This window comes from Pinus tabuliformis, chromosome 2_1 (assembly GCF_031772625.1).
Source record: "Pinus tabuliformis cultivar Carrire ecotype Pingquan chromosome 2_1, CPIR1, whole genome shotgun sequence".
Lineage (NCBI taxonomy): Eukaryota > Viridiplantae > Streptophyta > Pinopsida > Pinales > Pinaceae > Pinus > Pinus tabuliformis.
Window position 1 is genome coordinate 963,970,133 of NC_142299.1, and position 25,849 is coordinate 963,995,981.

Genomic DNA, 25,849 nt, shown 5'->3' on the forward strand with positions numbered 1-25,849 from the left:
ACAGGCTTGCAGCCATGCATGTTGAACTTCTCCAGTATCTCCCGAGCATACTTACCCTGAGAAACAAACAGTCCATCACTACGCTGGTAGATTTCCAATCGTAGGAAATAATGAAGGAGGCCCAAGTCCTTCATCTCAAACTCCTTAGCAAGATCATCCTTGCATGAAAGTATCAACAGCTCATCACCTGTTAGAATCAAATCATCTACATAAAGTACAATGATAAGCAACTTACCCTCCACCACAATCTGGTATAGGTTAGGATCCGCCTCACTCTTGGAGAATCCAAGTCCGGTGAAATAACTGTCTATTTGTGTGTACCAAGCACATGGTGCTTGTTTCAACCCATACAACGCTCTCTTGAGCATGCACACATGCAACTCGCTGTTTAATATCTCAAAACCTTCAAGCTACTCAATGTACACCTCCTCCTCAATGACTCTGTTGAGGAATGCAGTCTTCACATCCATCTGATGAATGTGCCTCCCCATTTGTGCTAAGAGAGAAAGAATCGTCTGTATGCAAGAATACCATGCGACAGGTGCAAAGGTCTCCTCATAATCGATCCCCTTTATCTGTGAAAAGCCTCGGGCAACAAATCTCACCTTGTACTTCTCCACACTCCTGTTAGCTGCCTGCTTAACATTGTAGATCCATCTCGAACCCACCACTAATTTCCCTTCCGGTCTTGGGACAATCTCCCATGCACTGTTTCTGATAATTGAATCATACTCTTCCACCATGGCATCTACCTATGCAGGATCCTTCACAGCTTCCTCGAAAGAGGATGGCTCAGTCACAACACAGTTGCTCACAAGAGCCATGTATCCAATGTACTGATCAGGTGAATGTCTCTATCTACGTTGAGCTGTAGGTGGTCCTACAACCTTCTCTGCATCTTGAGCCAGTTGCTCAGCTTCTGTCAAGCGCTTTCACCCTCTAATGGTTGGCGCTGCATGAGTGGTCTCTTCCACTTCATGAACTTCATCCTGTGGCTGATCCATGTCCTGAAACTCTAGAAACTAATAGCTCCTCATCTGCATGCAAGTGTAGCTCCGTCTCAAGCAAACACTTCATTGCTTTCTCCTCCTGAAATTTTATATCCCGTCACACAACAGTCTTGCCACTATCTGGCAAATGCACACGATAGTTGTGGGGTGTATCAGTGTACCCCACAAATATCCCAACCTCTGCGGCTGGCTCCAACTTCTTCCTGGCATCCTTCATCACATGCATGTAAATGTTAGCACCAAAAATCCTCAAATGAGAAAGATTATGCTTCTTACCAGAATAAGCCTCCTCGGGTGTACTCATGCCAAGTATCCTGTGAGGACAACGGTTCTGCACATATACTGCAGTATTGCATGCTTCCACCCACAAGTGAAGGGGTAGGCCCTGATCATGCAACATCGCCCGTGCAGCACCCACGATCATTCTGTTCTTCTGCTCAGCAACCCCATTCTACTGTGGGTTATGGGGAGCTATGAGCTCTCTTCGAATCCCTTCTGCACTGCAAAAGTCCTTGAACTCGCCAGAGATGTATTCACCACCATTATCGCTCCTAAGAGCCTTCACCTTCTTCCCCGACTCCTTCTCGACCAGTGCTTTGAACTCACAGAACTTTGAGTATGTCTTGCTCTTCTTCTGCATGAAGAAGATCCATCACTTACGAGAGAAATCATCAACAAAGATCACATAATACCTATGTTTTGCTGTCAAAGCTACTGAGAAAGGTCCACACACGTCTGTGTGAATTCTCTCAAGGATCGTCGTGGCATGACTATCCTTCTTATGAAAGGTGGCTTTCACAAACTTTCCAAATGTACGCCCCTTGCGCTGATCTGACTGCGCAAGAGTGCCTTTAGGAAGCCCAGTAGTGCTCTACTGCAATATCTTCAAGGCTCCTTGGTGAATGTGACCCAATCTCCTGCACCATAGCTCGCCATCATCCCAGCTCACCAATCCTTCTGCCTTGCATGCCATTGTTGCTTAGCCATCTACATGCAACTGATAAACTTTCCTCAATCGAACCCCTATATTCTGGGTTTCTCCAGTTGTCTTACTGCACGGGAAAGCCTTTCCCTCGCTGAAAGCAACATCATATCCCTTGTCTTCTAACATTGCCATGGAGATAAGATTCTTCTTCAATCCTGGAACATGCATCGCTTCCTTCAATATGAAGGGTTTACCAGACTCTCTCTCAAAGGAAATGGTACCGATACCAGTGGCATTGTATCTACCATCATCGCCCATCTCGATGTGCACTCCAAGATCTTTCTCCTCCAGATTAGAAAACAAATCTTGATCTCTTGTCATGTGAAAAGACACACCACTGTCCAAGAACCATACCGATCCCATCACACTTGATACCAAGCATGCGATCAATGAAAAATCAAGCTCAAACTGCGAGGCTAGAGCCTCTCCTGCTACAGATCCAGCAACTTGCTTGTTCTTCTTCTTCTGCGGACAATTAGTGGCATAGTGTTTGTGCTGGTGACAATGAAAGCACTTCACCTTGGACATATCCTGCTTCTTGCCTTTCACGCTGGAATGATAAGCTTTCTTGTTATTCCCCTTCTTTTCTTTGGCAGCCAAAGTGCAATTTTCTTCATCATGTCCCTTTGATGAAGATTCGTCCCTGGTATTCCACCTGGTCTCCTCCTGCACAAGATCTGACCAAAGTCTCTCCCATCTTGGCAATTTCTCCTGATCATTGACAGAGTCCTGATAGGAATGCCAACTCTTCATAAGACCAAGGAGAGCCAAGCTCACCAAGTCCTCATCATCGACAGTCACCCCCACACTTCCCAGCTCATCCCTGCATTGAGTGAACTTCATGAGATACTTGGGCATACTATCTCCCTTCTCGCATTTAATGTTTCTGAGTTTATCCTTGAGTGCCAGCTTCCTCTGATCGCTCTTGCTTTGGAATAGATCTGTCAACACTTTCCACATCAAGTATGGAGAAGCCTTTCCATGTAGGCTGGACACAATGTGATCCTTCACGCCCTCCAACAGAATCCTTCGACACTTTGTTGTCTTCTTTTGCCAAGCAAAAACTTGCGCAGTATCAGTAGGCTTTGGGACCTCAGCCTCTATGAAATCCTTTAACCCATTATTATCTAACATCGCCTCCATCCTATCCTTCCATGCAATATAGTTCGAGTTGCCCTCAAGAGCATACTCCAATCGTAATCCGTTGAAAGACATTGCCATGTTGATACCAAGAAAACACTGCTGCAAATTCGAATTCCACCAGCTCAACAACTCAACCGCCTCTGATCTAGAATTCGTCAGAACAAATTATTTCTCGTATAGAGATTGACTGTATGGGCCTTTACCGGATATCTCACCTTCCAAAGGAAGGATGAATCCAGAGGCTACCTGGCCCGATTACAGACTCTGCCTGAAGAAATAAAATGTAAACACTTTCTGAATAGTAGATCTGATGATCAACAACTCTGATACCATGTAGAAATTTTGAATAATATGACACTTATTCACAAAGATTATCTTGATTATACACTATTGCGGAATACATGCACACTACATAATCTCCTCTATGTTGATCATCAATTTAGCAGCATCAAAAACAATGAAACATCAATCACATGCACACAATAACATAGTATGTAACCCGGGGAAAGCATACAGCTGAAAACCCCACACTATCTGTATATTATAATGATAGAGAACATGTAACAATACATAGTACAATACTCCTCACGAGTACTCAGTACTATCTCCACCTGTTACACACAACCTAGCTCAAATCTAAAGCCTCAAATCTTCTCCATTGTTTGCATGCCTCCACTGCGCAATCCTGCAAGAGAATCAATCACTCTGTGAAATCGAATTCCTTTGGTTATACTATTCAAGCCTCATGGGCAATCTACATCCATGCATGTGCAAGTCTCATGCACAACTATAGTCACAACTGATAGCAATCTCAACCTCTAACACCTTTCTCCACTAAACTGTACATGCACTGAGCTAACTGATGTATTCTTCATTTGCTTTTATGAGTTAATAACTAGTGAATTAATTAATATTTAGTTCACACAACTCATCACTAGTGTATTCTTTAGTTAGACTAAAATACAACTAGTTCAACCAAGTCAAACTGAACACAACTCCATCAACTCCACAATCAACTCCACCAAACTCAACCACATGAGTTCTAACTGAAGTCCTGCATGCAATAGCTCAATTGACCCACAAGAAAAGTGTATTTCCTTCTGACAGCTACATGTGCCACATCTGTAGCTCAAACTGAAGTGCTCCAAGAGGATAAGATAATGTTTATAGTCCAAATATTATTATGAGACAATAATATTCGATTGTTCTATTTTTAGCCTGGCAGTCTAAAAATAGAAACTGCCCATATGTCTAAAAATAGAAGTCCATCTATTTTTACCAACATGACCAATCATCCACAAATAGCATCCTGCAACTCATAGACCATGATCCATATGTCTAAAAATAGACATAGTCTAAAAATAGACTTTGCGCCAAAAATAGCCTGCGGGCCCACTTAGTGAAGGCGACTTATTTTCACTAAGCTCCATAATCTTGTTTCATTCTCAACAGAGAGGAATTACATTTACCATAAATAGTAAGTATCATGCCTAACTCAAGAAGCCAACACCCATGGGCCAGGCAGGTGAGAAACTATATCCTAACTCGGGTATACTCTGGCAATACTATCCAAAGATACATCAAACCTAGGAGCTCTAAGGCCGAATTCCTCACCATGAGAGCTCTGATAGGGGGGAAGATCACAACTCAATGTCCTCAATTAGCTGAGACCCTTACTTGGGAAGGTCACATCCATCAGTCCAAGCTACTCTCTAAAGACCAAGAATTTACCTTTAAGCAAAGACTTGGTAAATATATATGTTATATTCTCATTGGTCAAAATGTGATGCAGTCTCACGGCTCCTCTGTACACCATGTCTCGAATGTAATGATACCTGATCTCAATATGCTTGGACTTGTTACGAAATACAAGATTCGATGCTAATCAGATACCACTCTTGTTGGCATAGTATATTACTATTGTATCTAAAGCTTGCTCAAACATGTCTCCGAAGAGCTTTCTCAACCAAACTACCTCGTAGCTAGCCGTGCTAGAATCAATGTACTCAGCCTCAGTTTTTCTTAAATCCACACACTTTTGTTTCCTTCTCTTCCAAGATATCATCACAGATCCTAAACTAAAGCAGAACCCTGGTGTGCTTTTCCTTTCAATAACATTTCCAACCCATTTAGTATCCATGTAACCATGAATTCGTACATCTTTGAAAGTATATCTTAGACCAAGGTTAATTGTCCCATGCAAATATCTCAGTACGTGTTTGGTAGCAACCCAATATGCATGAAGGGGCTCATTCATGAATTGACTCAAATTTTTTCCTCCAAAGCATATGTCCAAACGAGTGCTCACAAGGAACATTAATGCCCCAACCCATATGATTTAGTCACTCTCTTGTATTTATTTCTTGTTCTTATTTCAAGGCATTGCAATATTTTCCTTATTTCAGTAAACGTTATATCATAAAAACTTGTAATTTCACAATTTCCTATCACCTCTCTTATGGGAAGAGTGATTGGAAATATACACAATAACAACTCAAAAATATTTTTTTTATGATTTCTTGGAAAGTGTTAAGTATTAGATTGCAATATTTATCCATTTTTAATCTCTGCAACATTGGTTTGGAAATTGGAGTTCTGTTGTAGGTTAGAGTAGACTTCAATAAATTTCAACTCATATTTTCCATGATTATTTACTTTGTTACAATAATGATCATTTGATGCATGTATTTGGCTAGCTATAGGAATTGTGCTGAATTACAGGGGTGGGCACACCTTTCCACATCCAAATGGACCTTTCCATCTTCCCCCTAGGCACCTCACCTTGCTTCCAAACGCTGCCTCTGAACTCACTCTATTAAGGCAAATGAAGGACACCATGGGCATCAACTTTGGTGCAAGATAGACCTCCTAGGGGTACTAGGCTTGCTTAAGGTGCTCCCACACCATTCATTCACGCCCTTCTACATTCATCCACGTTCATCTTCCTTCAAGAGACCATTTTTTTCCTAAAAAATCTCTTGAACCCTCCTCCTGTAGCAATACAAGACCTCCTATAGCACCTCCTATAACAGACCTATAGCATTATTTTCTTCAACCAGTTTTTCCCCATACTTTGACTCTGTTATAGTTAAGTTGAATAATGGCCCCCACATTGTGATTTAATGATTAGGTAAGACTCCAGGACCACTCCAATCTCATCCTTTCCTCACTACAACCATTAGATAGAAAAACAGAGTTATAATTAGTATTTTTATTCATACGTATGTTAAAGATTGGATCCTTCATTTTCAAGCAAGTGTGAGTAGATAAATGATGCATCAAAGTGTTGGGTGCAGGAATTGTTGTCAAGTAGACTCCTTCAACACTTAATTGGCAACCCAGGGGTTTTGTAAACTTAGAGACAAAGCACAGGAAATGCCAGAAATGATATGAACTTTTCCAAACCCTATTCCTACTTCCTTAATTGCAATCTTTGCAGAATCAGAAAGAAAATATCACCCAACAATTTACATGAAAGATATTCTAGTGCTGGAATATGAAAGAAATTGCTTTTGTAGGAAAACAAATGAAAGAAATTCTCAAAACCTCTTGCAAAAATCTTTGAAAATGTAAATCTATGTTTATCTTTAGTATAGTTGTATTCCAGGTTAATAATTTGGCCCTTGAAGATATATGGCTCCTTATAGATCTTCCTCATTGTACTAAGTTATTATTCCTGTACTTCTGCAATATGCTTGCACTAGCACTAGAACAAAGCTTAGGTGCTAGGAGTACATTTTACACCTATACTAAAGATTTATGTCTTTATGTAGGAACTCTAAGCCTCAAGGCTAGAGTACTCTGTTCCTATATCAGGATATTGATTCGTGTACTGGGATAGAGGTTCCTACACCAAGTTTTCCAATCTTTCTTTCGAGAAAATAAAGAATGTGTTAACTAGGAAAAATAGCTTGCGAAGGTAAACGGGACTTTAAAATAAATTCCTCAAACAGAAAGATGCTTCAACTAATCTTTTAATGTCTTAAACAAGAATTCACTCCCAAAGTCAAAGCACACTCTTCTTTACTTAAGAAACTTCTGCATGTAATCTAAGAGATCATTCAACTATGACAGCAGGCTTCAATCCTGTAATAGCTATCCACACAAAGTAATCTACATTCGTAACCTTTTGAAATTAGAAAGATTCCTTTAAGAATTATTAGGCATGAGTCAAATCTTTCCTAGATAACATGAAGTGCAGGCATAGACTAGTGTGTGTCAAAATAACGTTCTGTTTCAGAAGTGTGTTTAATTCAAAATATCAAAAGAGCTTCAGAATATAAATAATGCTTTTCATAATCATATTAAGTCTTAATAAAAATCACACTCTTTAGGATCACATTAAGACTTATCAAATAAAAACAAAATACCATTACTGTAATGAACCGAAAGAATCAATATGTGAAACAATAAATGCACTAGTGCAGGAATGTGTGCTTGACCGATCCAGGAAGAAAACAAGATTAAACTTCAAAGAATGAAATCATGATATTAAACTTCAATCGAACTCGCACACCATGGATCTGTCACACTATAATGAAATCATATTCAAACTTTGCAAAAAGATAAAAGAAACATCTGTTTACTTCACACTTTGCATTAAAAATAATTAACACAGCTTAATCGAAAAAGAGAAGAACACAAGGGAGAATGAGCTGGGTTGGCTCGGCCCTAGCCAACCAGCTCGTTTCATTGTTTAGGAAATGTAAAGACTCAGTTCTTTAATCAACGCATCAACACAGAATTACAGTGCAAGATTGAGAAATCATGTCGTAGTTCCTTTCTATTAATGATCAACAAATATACATCATGAATTCGAATCTAGCCTAGAACGAGGGCGATATAAGATAAATTACAAAAGGACAGAATCACAGTATCCTTGCTATAACTATCACTCGCTACAATTTTCTATCTGAGTCATACGTTTTATACATTCCTTTTTGCCTACGACTGTAACAAAATTACAACAAGCATTTCAATCTGAGCCTTTTGGCTATAACAAAATAACAACAATAGCCCGTGCTAAGCCTTTCAGCTATAACAAAATGCTATTCTAGGTATTCAACCAGCGACTTAATCTCCACCACATCCCTGATTTTCCTCTATGATCTAATCCCAACTCAAGTCAATCATTCCAGAACATGGTGTCCGCATGGAGTGGTGAGTTGTCATGGTAGTTGAATATTCGCTAGCATTGCAGGAATCCTACCTACACTCGACCATGCTAACAAGATAATTATTTCATTGTCTATCAAATACTTATAGGAAGAGAATTATTATTTGCAAAGATTTAAAGGCATAAAATCTATGAAAATGATTGATTAAGCACATTTGTAACCCTTAAACATGCAACACAAAGCTAGTGTAGGGAGGGACACGATTATTGGACTAGTGCAGGAATAAGGGGGTTTGCAAGGTTAAAACAGAGGTATAAGGTTATGGTTTTGAAGGGAAAAAGGGTTAAAAAAATGAATAAATTTAGCCCACCAACATCCTCCCCTCCTTAGGTTGTTGTGGATCTGTTTTGGGAAGTTTTAATGTTCTTGGATAAATGCCTTATCCCTCTAGACTAGTAGCTTAATCTAGAAACAACAGTACAAAGTATTCTCTACCTTTTCTATAAACAATAGATAAAATAAGAGAATAGAGAACCTACTTGTAGCTTCCGCTTGTTCCTTAGTTTCCTTAACCGATTTTGTTGCTTCTTCCCGTACTTAAGCCGCTTGAAAAGTACCTACACACAAACAGAAACAAGAACCCATCAAAGCATATGATAATGATCTATTGATTAAACATAACATGGAATCAAGTATATGATAAGCATATGAAAGAATCAAAAGAAAATACAAGCATATGGAAAAAACTTTGAACACTTTATTAGTAAAAGGAAGAGCTACAACCCAATTTGCCTGACTCAGCATCACTCCTCCAATTCAATCCCATCCTCTCCTCATAACAAGCAAGACACTTTGACATCATTACAATACTTGCAATCAACACTAATCTCATATCATCAGCATCTCCCTACAATTCAATAATTTCCAGCCCCTGATCTCTTAGAGGACTGATCTTTTTATAGGTGAATGAGGGAGGTTATGCCATCAATGGTAATAATGAATGCCCTCCTATTTTTAGAAATCAGTTCCATGGAAGAAGGGATAAGGGGATTAATGTTCCTTAACTCCTTTCCTCATCCAAATGAAAACTCAAAGGAGTGGGTAGTTTCGAGAAACTTCTATAGGCATCCAATGGATAAGGAACTTTCAAACCCTCATGGAAGTTCACTCAAATTCATCCAGCAAAGGCCAAAGAGGGACCAACTACGCTGCATAGCACCCTGTTAGTGTATGGTTTGCATTACAGCACACCCTAATGAAGGCGTACCTGCGCTGATCTTCTTAGAGGCATTTTTTGGATGTTTTCAGTGATAGAACTTCTTAGGAAGTGAGGGATTCTGATGACTAACTTCTTTAGGGCATGTAACAATTGCATTAGGGGTTGATGGGCCCTAATAGTATTGATGTTGTAAGTTGGGGTTGATGTGCCCAAATAGAACTGTAACAGTTGCCCCCTAAAGCATGAAGTCGTAAATATATATGTTGAGTGAAACGCTTTATCACGAGGAGAGGAGGTTTCGAAACGGAAGGTGACCTACATCAATTACAATACATATATCAAGATAATTTGATTTTTCTCATGAACTTGCTGAGGGAAGGCATACCCATGCTTAGCTTATAAAATTTCATTACATGTACAAATATAGTTGTCTATAGATATAGACCCATGAATGGTTGACCATGAATGTAAGGTCATTGTACATCTGATTTAGTACTCCTGAAAATATCACAGCCTGGATGGATGAAACTAGATCTGAGGTGTTCAATATTGTTCAATATTTTTCTCAATTACAAGTCTAACTGATCCAGGTGGATCTTCAGATACAATGGCATGGAAAAGCTAAGAATCAAAAGTGCTTAGAATAAATTCAACCCAGGACCAAAGTGTAGATCTCATCATCCTGATTCTAACAGTGTGAATGGCACTTCAATCTGAGTCTGGATAATGAAGTTATCATGAAGAGTAGGTTGCTATGTTCCTTAAGAAAATGAGACATTTTCCTTTAAAAATGGGTTTACGCCTTAAAAGGCCAAAAAAATGGCAATCGAAGGATTTATGGAGGCGAACTTAGGAAGGGCACAGAGAAAACCTTGATCGTTGATCTCTGATTAAATCAGATCAGCGGATCGGAAGGCAATAAGATTGGAGGGCTATGTATATATCAGTAGGAAGGGGGCCAACTTGTCATCAGTGATAAAGTGATCAGTGGGATTGTTATCAGCGATCAAAGACTGGGACACCAGACCATTATGTGAGTGGGATGTCAATGCGATTGGCCGATGACAATATCGGCGATCGATGATTGACAGTTGGCCATACTCGTTTAATAGGATTGTGCACCTCGATATGCCGATTGCGATATCAGGCCTGGACCCGATAAAGAAGATACACCCGATTTAATAAAATTTGAACTCTGGGGCTTGAATATTTTGTCGGATTTTAGTGTATTTTTTGGATTTTGGGTATTTATCGTTACAACAATAATGAGGCCATTTTAAGGGTCTATTGTGCTACTGATCCTTCTACTCCACCTCCCTCTATTTGGAACCAAGACAACCTCGATTTAAACGGGATTTTGTCCAAAAAAACCATTATAAAGCACGATGGTTAGAAAATTACAGGGGAAGATTTTGCAGCACGCTGTCTCATTTGGTAGGAGGCTGATAGTGCATTTTTGTCTATTGGTACAGGTTTCAGATGTTTTCAGCCCCTTTTAGTGCCACGGACACTTTGATGCTGCCCACTTCTCCATCTTAGGTGTCCATTTCATAGCCATCTTTCAGAATGGAGGTATAAGCCTCTTGTATGTGGTTGATGATTGTAAATTCTCTTCTTTCATGCCATTTAATATAAAGGCCTCCCCATTGTTCGAGTTGGGCCCGGAGATGTAGTCTGAATTGGATGAACTCCGTTATCAAGTCTTGGTGTCTTCTTTTTGTGCCTTTGTGTGCTTTCTTCTTCTTTTCTTGAGTGTACATTGAATTTCTGTGTTAAGCTGCAATTTTGCATGTGATTCTTTTCATACATCTATAAGCGAAATTATCCTCGATCAAGTGGTATCAGAGCAAGTCATTTTAGATGTGAATTGCATGTTTGCATGCTAACAAGAAACAGGCTTCAAAGAGGCAAAGGGGAACTAGAACCTTTCGATCTAGAGGTAGGGCATGCACCTCGAAGAAGAAACATGGCTAAAGATGAAGCTCATATTGAAGAGGAGCGTAATTTTAGAAAGACTTTCTATTCAATGGTAGAGAATATCAGTCAGCTGGTTTTAATGCTGGAGAAAGAAAAAGAGAGTAACCTAGAAGGACAAGGTTCATCACATGGGAATGGTGGAGAAGAACCCCCTTCTTCTCCTTCTGGGAGTGAAGGTTCTTCTTCCTCTCACCACCATAATCATAGAAATTCAAAGGATGCATCTAAGAAACCCTTCTTTAACTTAGATGTTAAATTTGATCTTCCTATGTTTAATGGTGAAAGTAACACAAAAAATATTAATAATTGGATTAGACAGATTGAGGTCTACTGCAGGATTCAGCAGATTGTGGAGGACGAGGAAAAGATCTAGCTGGCCTCTCTACGGCTGTGTAGTACTGCTCTCCTTTGGTGGGAGAGAAAATTGCAAAGCAGTAAGAATGTGGGTAAGCTCCTTTCCTCATGGCCTGATTTCACTTCTACGTTAAAGGAACAATTTTATCCCCTAGTATACAAGCAAAAGGCCTTGATGAATTGGCAGTATTTAAGGCAAGGCAAGGGGAAGGATGTTTAGAGTTTTACAGAAGAATTTAGGAAGCAAGCACTGAATCTGAGTATAGCACTTGATGGACCTGAAGTTGTGACTAAGTATATAGGCTCATTGCATAGCTATATTAGGCATTCATTGTTGTTGTTTGAACCAACCACTATTGACGCAGCTAGTGTGAAGGCAATTCATATTGAGAATAGGGGAAAGAATGAAAAAGATGATCAGTCTAGAAAGCCACCATTCAAACCTCCCAATGGAAAATCCAAAGTGAAATTAAAACGGAAGGAGAAGAAAATAATAGCAGCTAAAGAAGGAGAGCAGCCTTATTGCAATCACTGCAAGAAGGAAGGCCACGATGATGATCACTGTTGGAAGCAACCCCTAGAAAAGCGTCCAAAGAAGTATGGAGGAAAAGGGAAGTAGAAGTCAGTGGAAATAGTCCAGAAAGACCTTGGATCGGATTCGGGAGATGAAGCGTTGATCACAGCAGTAGGAACAAAAGTTACTCTTACACCTCCTATTAATTCTAAATCACATGAAGGCACCAGTTTTGTAAATGAGTCCCTTTCGAATGATTGAAAAATAATTGAATTATTTCATAATAGAGTTGTTGTAAATCATACCAAAGTTGAAACTCTGTTTGATACTGGGTCCCAAGCAAACTTAATTGCAGAATCCCTGGTAAAGAAACTTGGCTTAGAGACAAAACCACACCCGAAACCTTACCCGTTGGGATAGACACATGAGAAAGCAAAATTGAATGTAACCCAAGAGTGCAAGGTCAAATTTGTGATTGCGTCCAAGCTAGTAGATGAAGTAGAATTGGATGTAATATCATTGGATATCTGTGGAATGGTGTTAGGGATCCCATACCGGTATGATAGAAAGGCAGTCTTTTTCTGTCATGAGAACAAATATCAAATCACCAAGGATGGGGTAGAATATATAGTGAGGGCTCATCAAAATAAAATTAATGCCAGCCTTGTAAGTGCTAGACAAATGAAAATACTGGTGAATCCAATAAAGGATGCATGCTTATGGTTGTAAGGGAAAAAGAGGTGGAATTCGTTGATGCGTTCCAGGGCTGCGATCGGTAGCATAAATGGGAATTAACTAAATTGATTTCTAATTATGATGAGTTGTTCCAGGAACCAAAGGGATTATCTTCGAAGAGGGAAATCCAACATGCAATCCATGTATGACATGATGCCCCTCTGCCAAATATTGGCATGTATAGGATGTTGGCTATTGAGATGGAGGAAACCAAGAGACAAGTGCAGGAATTGTTGGACCAAGGCATCATCAAGTCAAACACCTCTCCATGTGGTTTGAAAATTGTTTTAGTGCCAAAGAAAGACAGCACCTAGAGGATGTGCGTGGATTACCACACACTAAAAAAGATCATGGTGAAAAATTTCTATCCCCTTCCACACATAGATGATATGTTAGACCAATTAAAGAGTGATGTTTATTTCACAAAGTTAGATTTGCGCAGTGGCTATCACCAGTTCAAAATTGCGAAGCAGGACGTGTGGAAAACCAATTTCAAGACCAAGCAGGGGCTGCTCGAATGGATGGTGATGCCATTCGGGCTTTGCAACGCTCCAGCCACCTTTATGCAGGTTATGAATGATATATTTCAGCCTCTCATTGATTATTTTTTTCTTGTATATTTAGATGATATACTTGTCTTTATTAAGAGTTGGTCTGAACATGTGTGTCATGTAAAGAAAGTGCTTGATGTACTAAAAAAGGAAAAACTCTTTGTAAAATTGTCAAAGTGTGAGTTCGGGAAAACCTCTTTGGGTTACTTAGGTCATATTGTTGGTCATTGTCAGTTAAAAATTGATCCCTCTAAAGTTGAAGCAATTGTAAATTGGCATAAGCCTACTAGTGTAACTGAGGTCCGTAGCTTTCTAGGTGCAGTCCAATACGGGAAGAGATTTATTGCTAATTTCTCTATTATTGCAGCACCTTTGCACACCTTGAAAAGTGTGAAACAGGTCTTCCAATGGGGAGGAATACAACAGAAGTCATTCGAAACATTGAAGGAAAAGATCAGCACCACGCCAGTCTTAGCCTTACCTGATCGGCAATAGCCATTTGAGATTGAAACCGATGCTAGCGGTTATTCCATGGAAGCTATACTGATGCAGCAAAAGAAGCTGATTTTTTACCATTCTGAGAAGTTTTCTCAAGTTGTGATAAACTATCCCATCGATGACAAGGAACTTTATGCCTTGGTGCAAAGTGTGAAAAGGTGGAAACACTATCTGATCAGCGAGGAAACCATTAGTCATATAGATCATTAACCCTTGCAGTACCTTCAGTCATAAACCAAGTTGCAACAATCAAGTCATTTCAGGTGGATGGGCTTTCTTCAATAGTTTCATCTGGTAATAAAGTATAAGAAGGGCACTAGCAATAAAGTGGTTGATATGCTATCTCGCCCTCCTATTTCTACTTCTATTATTTTGCATAATGCTTCATTATCTTTTGAGAGTTATGCTAAACAATGTGCTAACGATGATTACTTTAAGTAGGTTTATGCAAAACTAACCCATGGTTCACAGGTAGACAACTATCACTTGCAGGGGAAATTGTTGTATCGCCTTGGTAAATTGTGTATTCCCATAGGGGAAAGAGTACATGTAATTCGAGAGGCCCACACCTCTCTTGTGTTTGGACACTTTGGTTTCGAAAATACTTTATTTCATGTACAAAGATTCTGTTTTTGGCCTCATATGAAAAACATTATGATTTGCTATGTGTGGAGCTATAAAAAGGGTCTCTTTCACCTCTAATTACCTCACATTAGTTGTCAATCCAAGAAAGTTGTGTTATTTCAAAGAGTGTCTCAGTATGAGGATATCATTTGCCAGAGTAATGCTAGTAGTACAGTGTTCAGAAATACAAGAGTAAATGGATGCTTGTTTACAACAAACTACTTCAAAAGATTAAACTACACGTTCAGAAAGCTAAGCAATTTATCAGTCAAGGGTTCAGTAGCAGTAACTCATCCCTTTGTAAACTGATGGAACTAAGGTAAATTAGAGAATAGATCGTGGATCTAGGAGCCAGGCAGTAAATGTCAGTGCTCACTACAGCCTTGGATCATTCTTCACACCAAAATAACAAAGGACAGGAAATAGAACAGCAGATAAGAAATGGAACAACGAAATAAGAAATGGAATGGCAAATCTGAAATGGAACAGCAAACCTAAAATAGAACAGCAAACAGAAAACTGTAACAAAAACTAAGTCTAGCAAGCAGTATCACCTTAGTCTACAAGATCAAATGCACGAATCGTGACCTACAGGAATAAAATGGCAATCCTTCACCCTAAAGGGCGAATTGAACAACACACCAAAATGGAATAGCACTGATCAATGACGAATTATAGAATAGTACTTCAAAACCATATATGCACACAGCACACCTTAATATTAACCTGATCTCGGTAAACCAATTATCACTATTAGTTATAAAAGATTACGACTGCATTTCAAAATGGAACAACAATGTCTATAGATCCAACAATCGCAAATAACATAATCGCTAAGATGAATTCCGTAATATCAATGAATAAGTGCACAGACAGAGTTTCTATAATTAAATAGCAACAATATTCTGTAAATACTGACAATATTATATTAACACTTAGAAGAAAAATGATACGTTGCAGAGTCAATGCAATAGTTCTGTCTCAGTAAAGTAAACATAACAGAGCATGTGATGTAAACTAATAAAGCGCATCAGATTACCGAATAACGTTGATAAGAAAACTATGCATAAACCAAACGTAATAGTATAGGAGCAAGTGTCCTCCAGGGCCAGGCCCTTATCCTCCAGGGGTACACCGCTTGAAGTTATTCCAGACTTAGAGATGAAATAGTAACCAAGTTTGTATTAATGCATAAAGCGAAATTACAATAGATCAGTTCTTAACAAGACTCGATGATCAATGTTTTGATCTTAAAGGAAATTACATAGAACATAACCAACCCTCCTCGAGCTAACAGTGCTGCCCCTTTTATAACGGTGAAGGTGGAGATATCTAAGTGCAGAAATAGATAAAACAACAATCCCTCAGGATCAAGGATCCTGAGGGATTCGCCGAACCATTAGTCCTAAGTCATCTCTTTCCTTTCATGTCCTGAGCCGATATCTCCACTTCCTTTCCAGGGATGATTCGCTTTGATTTGCTTTTCCTTGTTTGCATATGGTCTTCCGTCAAAGGAACAACGGTTAACTCGTCCTTTTCCTTTCCTTTGGAACGGAAACTTCTCGTTTTTCCTCCTTCCTGCATAAGGAAATGACAATTGTTAGTGTTTTCTTCTTGCATATTAATCTCACATGTTTTATTACCATTCCTTATCATTTTCTGAGTTCATGATGCAAAAATGTTTGTAAGTTCTAATGAAAATATGCTGAAATAATTACCAAAAACATACCTTCTTTAGTACTCCACACATCCCCCTGCTTACCGTTTTTCATGCCCTCATGAAAACATTGTAGTTGACGTGTAAGGCAATGAGTGAGTAGGCTGGAGATGGAATCTCATGTGAAGGCCTACAACCATGATGCATAACTAGGTGTTCAAAGAAATGGCCCGTCTGACCCTCAGGAATCTAATACAGGGCTTAGTATCTGGGTGCAGGGTGCCAAATAATTGGACTCCGGAACCTATATCCTAACTAGGATGGCCCTGCCCTCAAAATGACTTCGCCATAGAGGTGCAAGTGGTCGATGGCTAACTTAAAATTTTCATACTTAAATGGCTCCCTGAGTTGGATATTCGGATTAAAGATCTGATATCGAAATTTAGCCACATCAATGGCAAGGTCTTTAATAGAGAAAAAGTATTCTAATCCCTGTCGAATGATTGCCTCAGGCATGGGTCCTAATGCTTCAATTACACCTGGAGTCTTCATGAGGTTTCTATGTTTTCTCCACAACTATACTGGATCGCTAGGCTCAGCTCTTATCCACAAATATAATATGTTTTCTTGTCTTTGGAAAGCATTATAGGATTTAAGCCATTTAATTTGATTATCCCCAAATGAAATAAATGCCTGTAATTGGATATCCCCAACAAAAGGCCCAGGGTTCAGCTCAGTCTCCCAGTCTAATACAAGGTTATGTAAGTAAAACACACAGAGTAGTCTTTGAACTTTTACCTCATAGTGCTTACAGCAGTTTATAAAATCATCGATGGTGTTAATTTGTATGGGAGCACCTGCTTTAACAGCCTTTATTTTCAATTGCAAATATCATTCCATTAAAAACAAGGCATAATTCTTAGCAGGGGATCTACATGCTAGGACGTCATTGTACAAAGAACATAAGGTATCCATCTGCTTGATAACTATATCTAACCTGCGAGTTACCTTCACGACTTTTTCTTCTTCCCTCCGCCACCCTTCAAAGGGCTGGCTTTCGGATAGATTGACATTCCTAAGCTGTTGCTGTAGCTCTTCATACTTTTCTTGAGGGACCGTTTGCTCTCTAAGCTTTTCTGCTGCTTGTTGAGCTTGCTTCAGACCCTTTCGTAGGGTTACCAGTATTGGATCTCTTTTCCATGCGGCAGTGGAGGCTGGGAGTTTTACCTGAATTTTCGTATTGCATTGTTTTGAGTTCATGACTCTGATCACTCCTGAAGGTGGTGTCTCTGTTTGAATTTCCTTATCGCAGGTCAACATCTCATCCATTTCTATCGTAACGTGGATATCAGACCATTGCTGTTCCTTTTCAATTGGAACAACAGTCTGCTCCCCAGCATCATTTGGAACAGTAGCCTAGTTTTCAACAGGGTTTTGAAAAGCAAGATGGACTCTGGTCCTCCACCCCTTTGTCTTAAGGGGTTTTGCTGGAGTGGTTGCCTTTTTCCTTCCCAAAGTCCTTTTTACCCTTTGCCTTGCTTTTAGAATCCTAATCTGCTAGTGGAGTTGGACTATTATGTTCAGTAATCTCTGATGTTCCTTTCGCAATTCCTTAATTCCCTGAATTTCCTTAAAGGAACAACAGGTTGTTCACTGCGGCCTGGACTGTGACTAACTTCCTGATTTTGTTCCTGGGGTGCTTCTTTGTTGTTCTGCTCTGGCGGGGCAAGAACCCTAGCTGGTTCGGTTATTTCTTGGGTGACTTTCTTTTCCGCCCCCCTACCTCCAGAGTTTCTTCTGGTGTCGTCTGGCTAGGAACGGGTTGTCCCTGTTCTGCATCTCCTGTCATGTTTCCATCATGAATGGACAGATTCTCTTCTTATGCCTCCTTTGCATGTGATTCTTCAGGTGCATTTTCCTCCTGAGGTTTCTCTTCAACATGGAGGTCTGACGGACTGGAAGGTTGGCCATATTCGCCCATATTGGCCAAAACTTTAGCCAATTCATCTTCTCCCAATGGGTCCTGCAATCGGCTACCTTCCTGCTGTTCTGTTCCTCCTCCTACTCAGATTGCTCGGCTTCTTCTTCCTTTTCTCCTTCCTCTTCTTCCTACACTCATTTCTCATCGTCTTCCCCTCCTAATTGTGGGGGTTGCTCATCTTCTATTTCTACCAGTTGGCTGGTGTTTCCTTGGGGCTTCTCCAGCCTCCCTCGTAGCCGTGCTAGCCGGACTGATTTCCTGCATTTTTCTGGACGCTCGGGTGTACTGGTGGCACGTTTACGTTTTTGGGATGGTGTGGTCAATCCTCCATTTATCATGGCGATTAGCTCTTCCCAGCTGCTCTGCTACTGGGTAAGGCTATGGCTGACTATTAACCGAATCAACCCATGATGACTAACAACTGACTCTACATGCTGTGCCTTTTTTATGCTCCGTGCAATGTCATGAAGTAATGAATTCAAAAATGCAGGTAAATTTACAGAGCATTTTTGCTTTAGTACAGCTAAGAGTTTAAGATGTCATGGTCTTACCACGTCTTTTTTGCCTTCACAGGTGATGTAGCTTTGAATGGTCTTCGCCAATTCCACGCACAATTCTCCTAATGCTGCTGACAGAACCCCCTTTCCTCTAATTGTTAGGATCTGGCCTTCTTCCTGGAAGGTTTCTATAATCTTCTACAATCTCTCCTTCTTTAGCGTTCATATAGGCCCAGTGGCTAGCAGTCCCGAGACCTCTGCGATTATTTCATCGATGACTGCTATGTGTTTCCCCCTCACTGTGGAGTGATCCTCTTGCAAGTTCTGCAAGAATTCAATTGCTACAGTCTCATTGGATTCATGTAAGCGATTGAGATAAGTTAGTAAGCCAGCTCTTGCCGGGATTTCCCGTGTAGCATCAGAGAGTGTTAACACCAGTGGTTCTCTCCAAATCGGTCTCCCTCCCATGTTTATGGTTTTGCTGTGAAATATCAGAATTTTTACAATGGAACAGCAGTTGCTCATGCTGTTAGAAACACAGAGAGGCTGACGGACGCAAGAATCGCTCAAAATCTAATGATGCAGGATATACAATGGAAATGGCTTAGGAATAGAAAGTCATGCAAAAAAATAAAAAATAGTATACCGTTGAGCCGTGCTATTCCCAAGTACATAGTTTCCCGAAGAGCGGTCTGACACGTCATCCAAGGAATAATGAGGTTAACCTCCCCCCCGCAATGTGATAGGTCGTCCCAGCCATCAAATAAAGGAGCGGCGTGCCGGTCTGTTCTGAAGCAGAGTCATAAAGGAACAACGTATGGAAATATGCCATGTTTACAAAGGTAGCAGATTACCGAAATCGAGGTGTCAAGTTGGATCGCTTAATACGTAAGAGACTGCTGTGATATGATGTGAGGCTGGGAGGATAGGACATCTGTCGTACATACCGATTCTCATGCGATCATCGTCAACTGCTCTGTCATGATTGGTGATAATAGATTTCATGCATTGTATGGTTCGGAAAATAATATGCATTCGTCTTATATGATTGCTTACTAAGGTATAAGAAATAGAAGGGTGCTAATAAATACCTATTGGTGTAAATAATGTGACTTCAATACCATTAACAGTGCTCTACCGCTGACAGGTGTCCATAACCTTGGCAGAGTTTTTTATTTCACCCATGGAACCATGATCCTTTGTGTATACTTAGGAAGTGTTGTGTGATGTTAAAATGTAGGCCATTACGCTGGCTTGGTGACCAATTAGCCATAATGCCATTCACGAGGAAGGAGCGAAAGCTGGGCAAGCCAGCTCGTGATGAGACCTCTTGTTCGAAGGGTTCTTTATTTGATATATCTTTTGAACCATATCCCTGTTGTGGTGGCCATAGTGGGAATGCCACTTCACTTTCTTCCTCATGATCATGGTAGGCTGGCTCTTGGTGTGACCCCCTATCCTACATTTGACAATTTTATATAAACAAGTCATTTTGCTCTTTTTTTCTCTTTTTTTTTTCTTTTTCATAAAGTACTATCCCATTTATACACAAAGGGTGGTTCAATACTCCTTAAGAGTGGGAATGGTGGAAAAAGTCTTAACATCTCAATAGGAAGATATAAACCCTTTTCTCTTATTAATCAAAGAGGATTTAAAAGGAACCAACATGATAAATATAACCAATCAGAACAGAGTTAGTGAAGCAATGACAGCAAAAGAAAATAGGTAAGTGTGTCCTTCCCTCTGTCCTTTTACCAATCCAGAGCAATTTCTTATAAAAATAACGATTTTATAATTTACCTGATTTCAGTATGTTGTGATTTTGTATCCATTGCATAAGTGCATAACTGTATTCCAAAAGACTTGAAAGAATAGGAACAGTAAGCATCCTTAATTTAAAACAGCAAGGCGAACAAGCATAAGTAAAAGGAATACAAGGATGTTGCTGCTTCAAAGAGGAAGAGCAAAAGAATACAAGTGGTGTTCCTTTTAGAAAAAGGAACAACAAAGATTCTGAAACGTTGTTCCTTTGGAAAAGGAACAACAAAACACACAAATGTCGTTCCTTTGGAAAAGGAATAGCAAAAATCGAAATCGTTGTTCCTTTGGAAAAGGAACAGCAAAACACACAAATAAATCGAAATTGCTGTTCCTTTGGAAAAGAAACAGCAAAACACACAAATGCTGTTCCTTCGGAAAAGGAACAACAAAAATCGAAAATGATGTTCCTTTGGAAAAGGAACAGCAAGACATCCAAGTTCCGTTCCTTTGGAAAAGGAACAACAAAAATCGAAACATTTGTTCCTTTGGAAAAGGAACAGTAAGACATGCTAGTGTCGTTCCTTTGGAAAAGGAACAACAAAAAGCAAAAGTGTTGTTCCTTTGGAAAAGGAACAGAAAAGATCGAAAATGTTGTTCCTTTGGAAAAGGAACAACAGAAAGCAAAAATAAAGAAAAAGAACAAGTTTAAAACAAAATGACGGCCGATCCAACAGGTTCTGTTCTTTTGAAAAAGGAACAATAGAACGAAAAATGTTGTCCCTTTGAGAAAAGGAACAACAAAAATAGTAACATTGCTGCTAGTTTGAAAAGTAACGGCAAAGAATTTGATTCAAAAATATGTACAAAAAGAAAAGAAATTATGTACAAACTGTGAAAAGAGATAAATTACTTAATGAATCTCAGGTAGGAAGACTTTTCTCCCTCCCCCAAAATTTCCATATTAGAGACTTGGTGTAGCTATTGGCAGAAGGACTCCCGAGTGAGTGGTTTGCGATAAAGGCAAAATCGGTGGCCATTTGCCTTGAAGGCATATCCATAACTGTCAATAGTGATTAGAGTAAGAGTACCATTGTCATGTACCTTCTAGATTTCGTATGGTCCCAACCAACGAGTCTGGAGTTTCCTGGGAAAGTCCTTAAACCTGGAATCATACAAAAGTGCCCAGTCTCCTTCGTGGAAGACTTTATTTTTAATGAGAGCATCATGTCATTTAGCTCGTTGTTGTTGGATAAGTGCAGTATTTTGGAGTGCAGAGAGCCTAATTTCATCGAGCTCATTGATCTACTGCAATCGGTTAATCTGTGCCTTCGTTAAAACTAAGCCAACTTCCTGTGTTGTTCGCAGTTTTTGGATTTCGAATTCTATGGGAAAAATGGGTTGCTTGCCAAACACTAATTGATAAGGTGAGTAACCAGTGGTACTTCTCCATGTTGTTCTGTAAGCCCACAGTGCCTCTGCTAGTCTGGCAGCCCAATCATGTCTATGTGACGCGATTGTTTTTGTTAGGATTGCTTCTATTATTTTATTGTTGCTTTCTACCTGACCATTTTCCTGTGGGTGGTATGGAGTAGTGATTTTGTGCTGGACATGATAGTTTTTTAGTGTTGCAGTTATTTTGTTCCCAGCAAACTGTGGTCCACCGTCTATAATTATATCTCTTGGAAGGCCATAACGCACAAATATATGGAACAAGAACTGTATGACAGAATCTTCTGTAGCTCTCGGCAACGCCTCTGCCTCAACCCATTTGGTGACATATTCTGTTGCCACCAAAATATATGTTTTCTGGTTTGAGGGTGGGTTAATTGGTCTGACGAAATCAAGGGCCCATCATTCGAATGGTTTAATGACTAACTGTGGGTTCAAGGGTATCTCATTGGACTGATCAAGGCGTCCTTCTCTCTAGAAACTATCACAAGCTTGGACAAATTTCTTTTCATCTTTGAAAATTGTAGGCCAATAATACCCTGTTTGCAGGACCTTATGTCCAGTTCTGCGATCGGCGAAATGTCCACCACATGGTCCGTCATGGCAGGCTTTTAAAATGTCGAAGATTTCATCCTCTCGAACGCATCTTCTGATATGCATGTCTGCCCTTGTGTGGAACAGGTAGCCTCCAACCCACGAGAATCGAGCATTCTTCTGAACAATCGGTTTCCACTCATTAGGGGTTAGATGTTTCGGTAGTTTACCTATTTCTAGGTAATTGGAAACATCAGCATACCAGGGTGTTTGAACAGCAACAACAAAGAGATTCTCATCCGGAAATTGATCTTCAACTGTTGCTGCATCGATAGGCTTTGGCATTCTTGAGAGAAAATCGGCTACAGGATTTTCTTTTCTAGGTCGATCCTTGATTGTAATATCAAATTCCTGCAATAAAATCAGCCATCTAGTTATTTTGCCATTTGTGATAGGCTTGTTTGCTAAATATTTGATGGCAGAAGGATCTGTATACAAGATAAGAGGGTATCCAGTAATGTAATGTCTAAACTTATTGACAACATGTATTACATCTAAAAATTCTTTCTCAGTAACAGTGTAATTCAATTCAGCAGGGGATAAATTTTTGCTAATATAATAAATTGCATATGGTTTTTTATCCTCTTCCTGCCCAAGGACTACTCCAATTGTTGTATCTGAGGCATCAGATGATATCTAAAATGGCAAATCCCTATTTGGTCCTCGAATGACTGGGGCTGTGGATACAAGCTTCTTTAGATCCTGGAAAGCACGTTCACATTTTTCTGTCGAAAGAAAATCAATGTTACCAGTTAGTGCATATAGAGGCGCAGCAATATGCGAAAAATGTTCTATAAACCTCCTATAATAACCTGAAAATCCAAGAAAATTGCGTACCTCCGTTTGAGTGGTAGGAGTGGGAATAAGAAAAATTATTTGGATTTTGGCTGGGTCTACCTGAATGCCAACTACTGAAATATAGTGTCTGAGAATAAGTCCTTCAGTCATCATCATATAGCATTTTTCATGGCTTAAACAAAGCCTGGTAGCAATGTAGCGTTGTAGGACTTTTTCCAGTGTATCCAATGCTCAATCAGAATTGTCTCCATACGATGTAAATTCATCCATTTATACTTCAAGTCCTTCATTTATTAAGTCTGCAAAAATGCTGAGGATAGCCCTTTGGAATGTGGTAGGACCATTGCATAAGCCAAAAGGTATAACTCTGTAGGCAAATGTTCCCCAAGGACAAGTAAAAGTGGTTTTGTCTTGGTCTTAAGGGGCAATCTGGATCTAATTGTATCCACTGAAGCCATCTAGGAAAGAAAAGAATTTCTTTCCTGCCAAAGTGTCTAATACTTGGTCGATGAATGGGAGAGGGAAGTGGTCTTTTTGTGTTGCTTTATTTAGTTCTCTGTAGTCCACACAAATTCTCCATTTCCCATTCTTTTTGGGTACCACCACAAGCGGAGAGACCCATTTACTATCGAAGATAGGATAGATGAAGTTGATATCTAAAAATTTTTGAAGTTCAGCTTTTACCACATCTTTTAGATGAGGATTAAGTCTCCTCTGAGGCTGGCGAACACGTCTCGTATATTTTTCTATGTAAATGTTGTGGGTAAATTATTGAGGGTCAATTCCTTTCATATCAGGATAGTCCCATGCAAATGCTTCTTTATATTTCCTCAACAGATGGATGAGCTTTATTTCTTGTTCAGAGGTGAGTTTGGCATTAATGTTTAAGGTTTTTCCTGGTTCAATTTCCACAATTTTACTATTTGCAACAGAGGTAATAGGGATTGTATGATCATGTGTATCTTTAAGAGGATCTTCTTCTAATTCACTATCAAATGCTGCTTTTATCATGTGACATTGTGTCCAGAATGTGAGTTTAGTTTGACTAATGAAATTATTAATGGCATCATCTTCTGTTTGGTCTTTGAAATCAAGTGCCTCTTGTATAGTTAATGGAGATCTAATGTTGTCAGTAAGGTATGATACATGGTGCTTATTATTTTTGAACATTGTGACACTTGGCTGTGCTGGAGGATATAAGGCTAAGTTCTTGATATTCGCTCCCCTTGTTATGGTCATATTACCTTGTTGACAGCTAATATGGGCATCGACAATTGCAAGCCAAGGTCTTCCTAAAATCAATGGGTGTCCATCAAGTTGGCTTTTGGGATTTATTACCAGAAAATCAGTCGGATATTCCCAGGAGTCAAAAAGATACCATGACATCATGTAGCGTGCCCTCTGGCCTAACCACAGATCGGTCAGCCAGCTCTAACAAGGTAGAGGTGGGTTCTACAGATGTAATGCCTAGCTTTTGACAAGTAGTAGTTGTTAAGATGTTGATTGCAGCTCCTAGATCAACTAAGGCATTAGGGAAGGTTTGACCATAAATTTGTACGGTGACTATTGGATTTCCTGGGTCTTTGTATTTAATGGGCGTTTTTTTTCCTGATAATAAGTCAGATAGAGTGCCAACTACTTGGACTCTTGAATTGTTTGCTGCATTCCTCCTTGGTCTCTTTACACACAATTCTTTGATAGCCTTTGCATATATCAGAATGTCTTGAATGGCTTGGAGGAATGGAATTTTTATGTACAAATTTTGTAATTCTCCCAGAATGTCAAAATCAGGATATTATGTAGTTCAAGGTATGATTAATCGTTCTGGGAACGGGGGAGAGGATGTGGTTGTTTGGTTATGAGTTTGTTGTTTTTTCACATCCTCTTCTTGTGACATATGTTCTTTAGGTAGCTGATTTTCAACATGGGCTGTCTTTTCTCCCTCAGTTTCAATAATACACCCAGATCTTAACTAAAGATCATTACACTCCCTCAGATCAACTCCTATTTCTGATGTTTCTATTATTTGGATAGATTGGACCAGTCTGTTATTTGGATTGGGGTTGGGTTGGGTTGGGAGTTGCAGTCTCAAATTAGACTGAGAATTTTGTTGTAAGGCTGGCAGTGTAGGTTGAGGGAGTGGCATGGTTCCTATTGGTTGATGGATCGGTCTTTGCTAGTTTGTCTACCAGGCTAAACTTTGTGAAATAGGCAGAGTCCATTGTGGTGGGTGTGCGTTACTTTGCCAATATGGTGGAGTATAGGGAAAATTCGCCCAACCAGATGGGCTTGCCTGATTCAGCCATGGGGTTGATGAAGGAAACGACTAAGGTGACCAGTTTGGGGGCAGAGGATGGGATTGAATTTGTCACATATTATATTGTT